The following is a 9,685-nucleotide window of genomic DNA, read 5'->3' as shown; positions in this document are numbered from 1 at the left end:
AAGTCTCTGGATGTTGTGGGGCTGTCTTGGTTGACACGCCTCTGCAACATCGAGTGGCGGTCGGGGACAGTGCCTCTGGAGTGGCAGACTGGGGTGGTGGTCCCTCTTTTTAAGAAAGGGGACCGGAGAGTGTGCTCCAATTATAGGGGAATCACACTTCTCAGCCTCCCGGGGAAAGTTTACTCTAGGGTACTGGAGAGGAGAATTCGACCAATAGTCGAACCTCGGATCCAGGAGGAACAATGCGGTTTTCGTCCTGGTCACGGAACACTGGACCAGCTCTATACCCTTCATAGGGTGCTCGAGGGTTCATGGGAGTTTGCCCAACCAGTCCACATGTGCTTTGTGGATCTGGAGAAGGCATTTGACCGTGTCCCCCATGGTATTCTGTGGGGGGTGCTTCGGGAATATGGGGTTCGGGGCTCTTTGCTAAGGGCTGTCCGGTCCCTGTATGAACGGAGCAGGAGTCTGGTTCGCATTGCCGGCAGTAAGTCAGACCTGTTCCCAGTGCATGTTGGACTCTGGCAGGGCTGCCCTTTGTCACTGGTTCTGTTCATAATTTTTATGGACAGAATTTCTAGGCGCAGCTAGGGGCCGGAAGGAATCCTGTTTGGGAACCACAGGATTTCATCTCTGCTTTTTGTGGATGATGTTGTCCTGCTGGCTTCTTCAAACCAGGACCTCCAACATGCATTGGGGCGGTTTGCAGTCGAGTGTGAAGCGGCTGGGATGAGAATCAGCACCTCCAAGTCCGCCATGGTTCTCTACCGGAAAAGGGTGGCTTGCCCTCTCCAGGTTGGTGGAGAAGTCCTGCCTCAAGTGGAAGAGTTTAAGTATCTCAGGATCTTGTTCACAAGTGAGGGAAGGATGGAGCATGAGATCGACAGGCGGATCGGTGCAGCCTCCGCAGTGATGTGGTCGCTTTACCTTTCCGTCGTGGTGAAGAAGGAGCTGAGCCAAAAGGCGAAGCTCTCAATTTACCGGTTGATCTATGTTTCGACTCTCACCTATGGTCATGAGCTTTGGGTAGTGACAGAAAGAACAAGATCGTGGATACAAGCGGCCGAAATGAGTTTCCTTCGCAGGGTGGCTGGGCGCTCCCTTAGAGATAGGGTGAGAAGCACAGTCACTCGGGAGGAGCTCGGAGTAGAGCCGCTGCTCCTCCACATCGAGAGGAACCAGCTGAGGTGGCTCGGGCATCTTTTTCGGATGCTTCCTGGATGCCTCCCTGGGGAGGTGTTCCAGGCATGTCCCCCCGGGAGGAGGCCCCGGGGAAGACCCAGGACACGCTGGAGGGACTATGTCTCTCGGCTGGCCTGGGAACGCCTCAGTGTTCTTCCCGAGGAACTGACCGAGGTGTCTGGGGAGAGGGAAGTTTGGGCCTCCATGCTTAGACTGCTGCCTCCGCGACCCGGTCCCGGATAAAGCGGAAGAAGACGAGACAAGACGAGACGATATATAACAACTGAAACTATAAGCAATTGGTGCAATTTTGATGGTTTTGCTGATAATTGCATTATAAAGGCACATTAACAACCTAGCAATTACATAGCTCAGAGACATAGTTAGACAACAAAGTAGATTAAATCCTTTCTAATTCGGGAAAAGACTAAAAAACTATGGACTTGGGACTAAAAAGAAGGCAGTGTTCATTTTGAATTCATAAAAAAAAGGTTCAGCCCCAGTGGCCCTCTGTTAGCATTCATTTTAGTTCCCATGTTTGACCCTTAGGTGCATATCCATCCATCATCTATAGACCCTTCCCACGTGACGTCACGACAAACGCGGCCGCCATTTTGGACATGAACTACCAGTAGTCTACCACAGCCAACAACGAGGAACGACGGCGAAGCATCGAAAGGAATATAGCCATCAAAGAAAGTTTTTATTTTCAGCAAGACTTCCATCATGCCATTATATTGTTGTGCACCTGGATGTAGTAACCATCAACACACAAGGCAAGATTTATCATTTTATCGGATCCCGACAGATGCTGACCGACGGAGAAGATGGATGGTCTCTAAAATATTGGCAAAATGATGTTTATTGACATAGCAATCGTGTGTAACGGGAAGCATTTGCATATCTGAAGTGTTGTGTTTACATCAAAGATAAAATAAACCGATATGACAACGACTGCTGCTGCCAGGTTGGGGACACAAACTAGTAGAAAGGAAGTGTGCTAACAGACTTCCTTTGTGGTCGATTCTGCTTTAAGGTAAGATGCATTTAATTATTCGTCTGCTGTGGGTTTGGAATCGGTAGCCTGACCGATTCGTTCATGTTTGTGGTGCCATTTGTTTGTTGACATGTGTTGAAATGGAAGATTGGTTGTTGACATGATTTCCAGTGATGCTTTGGTGCTGCTGTGGATCAGATGTGTTGAGTAGCCCGACTGTTTTTTTTTTCTTGCGTGTGGTATCATTGTTGACGCGAGGTTGTTTTTTGAACATGCCAATGCGGACACGATTTCCTCTGATGAGTTATGACTTCAGATGCAATGCGTGTGTGGAGGTGTGGAGTCCACGTGATATGTGCATAAGATCGGCTTCTCATATGTTTGGAGATCCCCGCTCTGAGACAAGCGCAAGCACCCCCCCCCCCCCCCCCAGGGAAAAAAAGGGACCCCCCCGAAATATCAGCATAGTTCGAACACTGGGTTGGAGAAAGTAATGGCAAATAGTGAGTGCACAAACCATAGAAGGTAAACTGTACACAGCGCCAGGGCAGTGTAATGGTACGTCTACTTTTAGATTGTGTTAGCTTATCAATGAACACACTCGTCACTCGACAAGTTTCACGTCTTTACGACGGATACTTAAATGTGTGTTAGGTATTATTGTTGCAGTCTAAGCAGTCACTGTAGCAGCTAGATGAGTGAGAACCGAAAGGGTCTGTGCCATAAACCGATATTTCTTCATGTCCACAATGGCGGTCGCGTTTACGAAGGTCACGTGAGTGAAAAGGGTCTATACTGCTTATCTGTCAGAGTTACAGGGAAGCTGGAGCCAATCCCAGCTGACTTCAGGTGGGGTTAACACAAAGTTGAATAACCTTTCACACTCACTTTCACACCTATGTGAATAGCCAGTTGACCAAATCTGCATGTCTTTGGGCTGTGGGAGGAAACTGGAGCACCTGGAGATAACCCACGTAGGCACTGAGAGAACATACTGTACAAACTCCACACAGAAAGGTCCCAGTCAGCTGCGCGGTACAAATCCGGAACCTTCTTGCTGTGAGGCGACAGTGCTAACTTACGTTGTAGTGCTTGAGACTGGTCTTGTGGTCTTGGTCTTGAGACTGGTTTTAAGCCCACTTTTTGAAGGTCTCAGTCTCATCCAAAATTGACTGCATTTTTACTCGGTCTTGTCTCGGTCTCAGACATAGAGGATTGAGGATTTTATTTCAAGGCCAGTCAAGACCACAACTGTAGGGATTTAACTAAATTGCCTGTGCATTGTCTGATTTATTTGGTAACATTGTCACTGTGATTGGATGTAAATTCCATGTAGGATACAATTTCCTGTTTTGAAATTTTGGAAATTGTATCCTACATCATTCTTGATGTAGGATACAATTTCCTGCTTCAAATGTGACCAATAATGTGACTCATTGCTAATTTGAAAATTTTCTTCCTGTTAAAGGCTGTCACCCCTCCCCACCCCCTCTTCACACACTCTGGTCCGGTCCTGTTCTTGACTTGGTCTCACTCTGACTTGGTCTTGGTCTTGACTTGATCTCAACGCCTCAGTCTTGGTCTTCTCTTGGTCTCGATACACTTTGGTCTTCGTCATGACTTGGTCTCAGTTTAGGTGGTCTTGACTACAACACTAGTGCTAATCAGTGCACCACCGTGCCTAAGTAATAACACTAGGTAACTAACATGAGGTAATAAATCTACTAAGCTAAAAGTGTGGCTGAACATGTTGCCCCATGATTCTGCAACTTTTAGAATGGTGCCCAAGCTAATAGAACATTGACATCTGTCTTACAGCAAGAATTTTTAAACATTTAGGTCACTTAAAAGAGGTAATTAGTATTTCATTGGAATTTGAAATGTACTTGGGTAACTTATGAAGATTAATATTTGTTGAATGGATGATTATAAGTGGTTGGGCTCTGCCCCACCCACCCCTATGGATGAGCTGCCACTGTCCATAGTGTAATCTGACATGATATTACATGAGAGGCTGGAATGTATGAGGAAGGTACCTAGATTTCATTTAATTTCATATGAATAAAGTAGTAAGAAATGGTGTTAATGATATTCTGGTCCCAATAATAATCATAGCCTTCATAAAGCCTCACTCACAACCTGCCGTAAGTGTTTTGGACACGCATGGGTTGCAGGGTTTGGTAGCTCGCAGCCATGCCGCAGGGTCGTGGTGAACCCGGGGGAAAGTTTGGGGGAGGAGTACAGGCAAAGTACTTGTCAAGTACAGGTTGCATGCCTGACTTCCTCGAGGCGTGGGAAAAGTTGTGCCGTTAGCCCATGGAAAGTGTATGTCTGACGCACATGATTAGTGCATGTTCAGTGAGTGTGGAGTGTGTGAGACTTGCATTTTACCAGTTTCCTGCGCTACGAGTACGGGCCGCACTTGTGAAGCATGTGTGACGCATGTGATTAGCACGTTACAATCACTCATAACTTGTGTGTGATGCAAGCCAGGAGTGGATATAAAACCAGTGTGTCTGCAGCATTCTGCATCTGTCTTTCTACTGAAGAACATTGGATATTTTGTGGGAAAAAAATAAAAATTTTCAGTTTAAAGTTTAGAAAATGGGACCCAAGAAGAAGCGAGCAAAAGTGAAGCAACCCAGCCTGAAATTTGGTTCAGGCAGAGGGGGAAGAGGAGGAAGAATTTGATGATGATGGTAGCAGCACCAGCAAGCCCTGCACGGACAGGAAGAAGTATGCCTTCAAGGTGGCAGAAGGCACAGCACCCCGCCAGAGGTATTTTCACAGGTAAATACACATGCTTTAAAAATTCATTTCAGTATAGATATGCTTATGTAATTAATATTATATATGCTGATTTTCATGTATGTTTCGGCTAACGACGCCCAGAAGTGAGGACATTGCAATCCCATCATCGCTGTCAGGCCATTGTGCCATGCTCAGTGATAAGGACAAGGACATCCCGACACACCGTCCCACCACTCAGCAGGAGTAGGAGCAGGACAGTAGCTTGGAGTCAGAGTTTGTTTCAGTGCTCAAACTATTGGGCTATTTAGTTGGGATTTTTTACAATGTAATAAAATGCGTTATTCCCTTATACTCATGTTTTATTATTTGACGTTTGCATGGTAAATTAACATATACTCAAATAAAAACAGCAAATGAGGTGGTCTTCTTCCTTTCTACAATGCTACACGCTACATGATCGGTTCCTTGGTTCCTCCCCAATATATATACCCAGAGTCTTGCTCCTCTTGTCGCATGCAGGTTGCGTGCACTGCGTGCACGCCACACATAGGAGTAGAAAGTGAGATGTACTTCTGTCTTGCGGGCTGCACAAATAGCAAGTGTGGAATACTTGTGCAGTACTTCTGAGGCACTTCACTCATACAATGACCGTGCGTCACACATGTGTCTTACTGTTATCGCAAAAAGTCCAAAAGACCAAAAGTCTCCATGGGCAGTCTGCGACCTTCTATGGGGCTGAACACATGTAAGTGTTGCGCAAGTCTCAAGCACAGTTTTGCCAAATTTTTTACCGTAGACCACCCGTAGCAGCACGTACGGTGGGTTGTGAGTGAGGCTTAACTTATATGAATTAGGTCTTGTGAAATGTTTTGATTTTACATGTGTGAGACCAAGTTAGAACCACATCTGGCATTAAGCTAAAAGTTCACAGAAAATTGCAGAGGACGTGGATATAAAAACCAACAGTGGTGGCTTGTGAGAGGGGAAGAGAGGAAATTGAACTAGGTCAGACTAAAAACACACAACCCCCCCCCCCCCCCCCAAACTATTAGTTTAAGCACAAACCAGCACACATGTATATTGTTTATGTACATATGCAAAAGTACTTAGAGCACTTTCAAGCCACTTAGAAGGAAAATTACTTTCATTAAAAATGAGAATGTCTAAATGAAAAAAAAATACTCATACACAGATGGACACCCTGGTGGAGATCTAACAATTAATTTATCAAACATTTTTTATGACTGCATTTTGTCCCTTTCTCATTCCTGTTTCACTTTGCAGCCCTTATTCTGTTTGGCTTTAAAGATGCTGGAACCTCATAGGACTACACAGCACACATGCACATCTGTCATTCCTCTGATCCTCCACCACCATAAATGAGAGAGTGATGAAGAGCTTTTACACTGCTGCCCAAGCAAGACACATATACCCAGAGCTCACACTGATGCACGCGCGCACGTGCACACACACACACACACACACACACACACACACACACACACACACACACACACACACACACACACACACACACAGCTGGAGGTTTGACAGTCACAGAAGATGCCAGAGGGGTAAAGCCAAATCCAATCTTTGTATCCAAGTTTCTTTCTTTCTTTCTTTCTTTCTTTCTTTCTTTCTTTCTTTCTTTCTTTCTTTCTTTCTTATCAGATTATATTTAGGCACGTTTCTCTTTTACAACACAATGCGTCTGTTATTATATGGTAATAAATTAAGGCACTAACTGTCAGGCAGATTTCTTGGTGTTGTGTGGACATCTTGCAACAATGCTGTTTTTCCTGCTGTTCTTAAAACTTATGAATGTTCCAGGCTTTGGGTGGTTGTCAGAAGCACTTCTGATGAAGTCAGGCTTAATTATTGGCCAAACACTCACAGTGCTAGTGCACAAACATACATTTTTAACACAGTTCACAAGAATGCAAACTTAGCACAGTAGATTAGAGAATATTACTCTAGGCAGGACTAGATAACAGTATTGGCAGTAAAATTCAGCACCATCACGTCTTGTTTGATCGAATCAAGGCATAATTTTGGGCTAAAGGCTAACATTATTAGTGAACTAAGGCTACGTTTACATTAGACCGTATCTGTCTCGTTTTCTTCGCGGATGCACTGTCTGTTTACATTAAACCGCCTGGAAACGCCGGGAAACGGGAATCCGCCAGCGTCCACGTATTCAATCCAGATCGTGTCAGCTCCGGTGCTGTGTAAACATTCAGAATACGCGGATACGCTGTGCTGAGCTCTAGCTGGCGTCTCATTGGACAACGTCACTGTGACATCCACCTTCCTGATTCGCTGGCGTTGGTCATGTGACGCGACTGCTGAAAAACGGCGCGGACTTCCGCCTTGTATCACCTTTCATTAAAGAGTATAAAAGTATGAAAATACTGCAAATACTGATGCAAATACTGCCCATTGTGTAGTTATGATTGTCTTTAGGCTTGCCATCCTTCCACTTGCAAGTAGTAAGTGATATGCGCTGGGATCACACACACAGCGGCTCAGTCCCGAATCGTGGCTTGTGCACTTCACTCGCGCGCTGTGTGAGCTGCGCAGGGCCGGAGTGCGCACCCTCCAGAGGGCACTCGCTGTTCAGGGCGGAGTGATTTGGAGCGCAGGATGCCTGCGGAGCCGAGCGTATCCGTGTATTGGCGTTGCTATGTGCACGCAAATCATGTATTGGTGTTGCTGTGTGCACACTAATCGTTTTAAAAACGTTAATCTGATGATCCGCTGATACGGTCTAATGTAAACATGGGCTTACTTTATATATTCAGTATTTATTAACACAGAGATTGATGAAACTCCTATTCAAGTAAGTCACAAGCCACTCTTGGCAGTGATATAAGTTCTCTCACAGTATTGGAGAGAGCCTACTGATTAGACATTGGAGGTGCATGCGCATTCTGTGTGACATCAATCCTGTTTTTGAGTTGTTTGCTGTGAGTCTTTTTTCCATGAGTGTTGCCATTTAATCACCAATCTTTTTAATCTTTTCTGCAAATAATTTTCCATTATCTTTTTCATTTTTGATTGTAATTTCACTATCCTTTTTTCTGCATTTTTTTTCAGAGAACACCAAGAACTGGATGTTTTTTCCTTCATATGCAAAGACCACAATCAGAGACCTTTCACATCAGATCGGCCTTTATATCAACAAATCAATTCAATTCAATTCAATTCAACTTTGTCATATGTATTCGAGACAGTCACACAGTACAATGAAATTCTTATTCTTTGAGTCCTCCAGCAACATTACCTAAGCATAAATAAAGACAATAAAAAAAGAAAGTAATTAAAAGTAGACAGCCTTTCAATTTCATAAAATTGGTAAAATTTAGTTCCCTCTGAAACAGGGCCGTAACCAGGATTTTTCAAATACCGAGGTCAAGCATGGCTGACAGCACCCCCCCCGCACAACTTAAATAAATAAATAACAAAGCAAGGATAGATTTGGTGGTGGACACATTTATTTTAACAATTCTACAACTGTGGCACCATAACTGTGGTGTTTTATCTGACATAAAAGTAGAAAGGTAGCCTTGGTTACCTAAAGTATTGGCATTATTTACATTGCAGCATACACATGACAGAAAGTGTGTGAACTGCTGAATTGTAAGCTTTAGTATTATACCTTATAATAATAGTGTGTGTGTGTGTGTGTGTGTGTGTGTGTGTGAGAGAGAGAGAGAGAGAGAGAGAGTTTGTGTGTTATTTGTGGGTGTCTGTATGTGTAGAGACATTCTGAGCAGTAATGTAAAGGCATCAGTCTATCTGGCTGTCTTGAATTGAGATCCATTTGCATGCATTCTCTGAAACAGAGTGTTCTCACCATTGCCTGTAATGTAAGTTTGGCTCATAACACATTTACTTCAACAATTCTAAAACTGTGCCATCATAACTGTGGAGTTTTGTCTAACATAAAAGTCAAAACTGAACTGAACCACTCAATATTTCATTTTCCTGTTTTTCTGTATGACCAAAAAATGAGGGATTGGTGTTTGTTTTCCTTTTTTCAACTCAAAACAGAACAAATAATAAACAGAGAAACCAAAACGAAATAATAACTCTAATTTACGATTATTGATTTTCTCTATTCCCCACGCTACATTAACCTTCCCATGATCCTCAACGACAGTCCATCATCATCTCTGCATCTATGAAACAGAAAAATTGCATGTGCATGTATATATATCAAGTAATTTATTCATACATCCTATTCATTTAATATATTAAGCTGTTAATGTTAAGCTGATGATCTCTTAATTATTATTATCTCAATATAATAGTAATAATAAATAATGATAATAACAACATGGCATTCATTTTGTCGCTTTCAACATATTGTGTCAGACCAACTTTGCTTTTTATTAGAGGACATGCTTAGCATTTTACGATGACTCATGTCAGGAGGAAAATATGAGGAGGAGTAACAAGTCACTGGCACTCCAACTTACGAGATTCTCCGCTTCTTTTGCTGGACAGCTTGAAAGTCAGACTCGGGAACAGCCATGATCTTCCTAGAGTTTTGCTTCCAGTAAAAGGAGCCTGAATGAGTGTAAAAAATTATAATGTATGAATAAGAACTAATTCTTGAGACTGACATGAATACAAATGAATTTAGTTTTATCTAAAATGAAAGTTAAGTTGCTCGTATAATCGTAAATTAGAGTTATTATTTCGTTTTGGTTTCCCTGTTTATTATTTGTTCTGTTTTGAGTTGGAAAAAGG

The sequence above is a fragment of the Neoarius graeffei genome, chromosome 12 (assembly GCF_027579695.1).
Source record: "Neoarius graeffei isolate fNeoGra1 chromosome 12, fNeoGra1.pri, whole genome shotgun sequence".
Lineage (NCBI taxonomy): Eukaryota > Metazoa > Chordata > Actinopteri > Siluriformes > Ariidae > Neoarius > Neoarius graeffei.
This window is presented reverse-complemented; position numbering follows the sequence as displayed.